Source organism: Suncus etruscus, chromosome 2, assembly GCF_024139225.1.
Source record: "Suncus etruscus isolate mSunEtr1 chromosome 2, mSunEtr1.pri.cur, whole genome shotgun sequence".
Classification (NCBI taxonomy): Eukaryota; Metazoa; Chordata; class Mammalia; order Eulipotyphla; family Soricidae; genus Suncus; species Suncus etruscus.
The window spans coordinates 148,458,154-148,460,354 of NC_064849.1; the positions used below are offsets into that span (position 1 = coordinate 148,458,154).

At 33.9% G+C, this 2,201-nt stretch overlaps 1 non-coding gene across 1 annotated transcript; it reads left to right on the forward strand.

Moving 5' to 3' along the window:
• Positions 1 to 1,517: 1,517 nt before the first annotated feature.
• LOC126002697 (small nucleolar RNA SNORA51) lies at positions 1,518 to 1,654 on the forward strand. Its single transcript, XR_007493369.1, has one exon. It is a non-coding gene; the product is annotated as a small nucleolar RNA SNORA51 (small nucleolar RNA).
• Positions 1,655 to 2,201: the final 547 nt, after the last annotated feature.

Below are 2,201 nucleotides of genomic sequence, written 5' to 3' on the forward strand. Positions count from 1 at the left end.
CTTTTATTTACATTAAACACCCTGGCATAGTTGCCTTATTTTAATCTATATATTTATTTCTCTCTAACATAGTATTTCCACATCCTTGTCTACTTTTATTTTAAGAATGAATCTGAATCATTCTTAGCCATTATTCTTAAAAACAACTCTAAGCCCTGTTTAAAAATTCCAGTTTAATGCGACTTCTTTAAATTTTTGTTTTGTTTTGTTTTGTTTAGTGGTTTGTTCTCACTGGGTGTTGATAAAATATTATACCTGAATCTGAACTCAGGTGGGTTCAGGGGATCATAAGGGATACTTGTGAAGGAACTGAGTTTGGCTGCTACAAAATTACCTGCACACTCTCTCCATATATATTTTAATTGCTAATGTTGTCTGAATTTGAAAAGGCACTTATTTATTCAGTCATTCATTTGTTTGTTTATGCTTTTGAGCCACACCTAGTAACACTCAAGATATTGAAGTGGGGTCTCCTTTATGCAAGACAAACATCCTACAATCTGTGCAATTGTTCCAGCCCCCATGAATAGGTGTTTCTTCATTTCTTCATCCATAAAACATTAATTAACAAACAATAGACAAAACATTTATTAACTAAAATAGGTAATCTTCAATTGAAAATAATATAAATTAATTGAAAATTTAATTATCATTAACACTTAGATAAGCCAATGCTGAGGCCAAATTTACAAGAGTAACAGAAACCATATAGTCCTCTAAAGGGCTATTCTGTTCATGGTGCTATAAGAAAATATTTTGATGGGTTATTTGTTGACATAAGTAACAATTCTGTTTAGAATATATGTAGAATATATTTTGTTCATCAAATCTTGATCAAAATCTAGTGAATTATTAGTAAACATCATGATAATTAAGATCACTGGCTCCTTTTCCAGAGGGGATGCTTAGAGTTTACTCCTGGCTAGATGCTCAAGTATTACACAGGCATTCGAAAGGGTCAGACATATGGGATGCTTGCAATCAAATGTTTATTTGCTGCCATGAGGAGTCTGGAAAGCACCTTACCCTTCTAAATTCCTCCCTAGCCCATTTTTTCCTTTCTTTTCTTTTCTTTTTTGTAAGATCTATTTTGTAGAATGTAAGAATAGATAGTGCCCTCTATTTTTACCACTGCCATTGGATAACTTGCTCCAGTCTTACACTCTGATTTTATGAAGTCTGTATTTATCTCTGATGTAAAATTTTTGGATGCCTAGTATAGATCTTTTTGTTTATCTCCCTTACAAGTAATGACCCAGACATTGGAGCTGTTAATTCACCTCAGCCTGTGTGGTAGTGCTGAGGATTAAGCACAGGATTATATAACTCCTCTAGATGCTTCTGTAGCCATTGTATTCTAGTCTCTCTTTAAGTTTGATAAATAAATAAATAAATAAATAATATTTTTCTGGGAATCAACTTTCATGCATGCATTTTAAGGTTTACTGCCTGTACTTTCTAAATAAGGTTATTACTTTAAGTAACATATATTTTCAGGTACATAGAACCTGATTTTTTTTCTCTTTTATCCATTCTTACCACAGGGTATGTTCTTTACACTGACTGTATAGAAAGAGGAGGTACAGTAATGCACCCCATATACACCTCAACTCAGGCCATTTGCCTGGTCTGTATTGTAAATTGGGGGACAAAAAAATGTGTGTATAAACTTGATTCAACTTCATTTGACTATGCTAATATCTTTTTCTCCAGAGCCTTTATGTTTTGTAGTTGCCCCATTTATTTGATTATTATGATCCTATTAACCTATTAATATATACCACCTAGCTTAATGTTTTATGCTATTTTCTTTCTCAATATTTTTTTTTAATTTGTATTGTGACCAATGTGAATTACAAGACTTTCACAGTTATATTTAAGGTATATAGTGACAGTGAATTCCCAAAACCATTGTATCCTTCCTTGACCCCTGTTCCCAGCATGCATCCCATACCTCCCCTCTTTGTACCCTGGAATGCTAGTATAACAAGTCCCTTTTGTATATAATTTGTTGTAGATTGGATCTTGATTTTTTTTTTTGTCGTTGACTTTGAGTTTAGTGTTTAGGTCTGATTTTTTTTTTTGGTGGTTTTTGGGTCACACCTGGCAGTGCTCAGGGGTTATTCCTGGCTCCAGGCTCAGAAATTGCTCCTGGCAGGCACGGGGGACCATATGGGATGCTGGGATTCGAACTGATGACC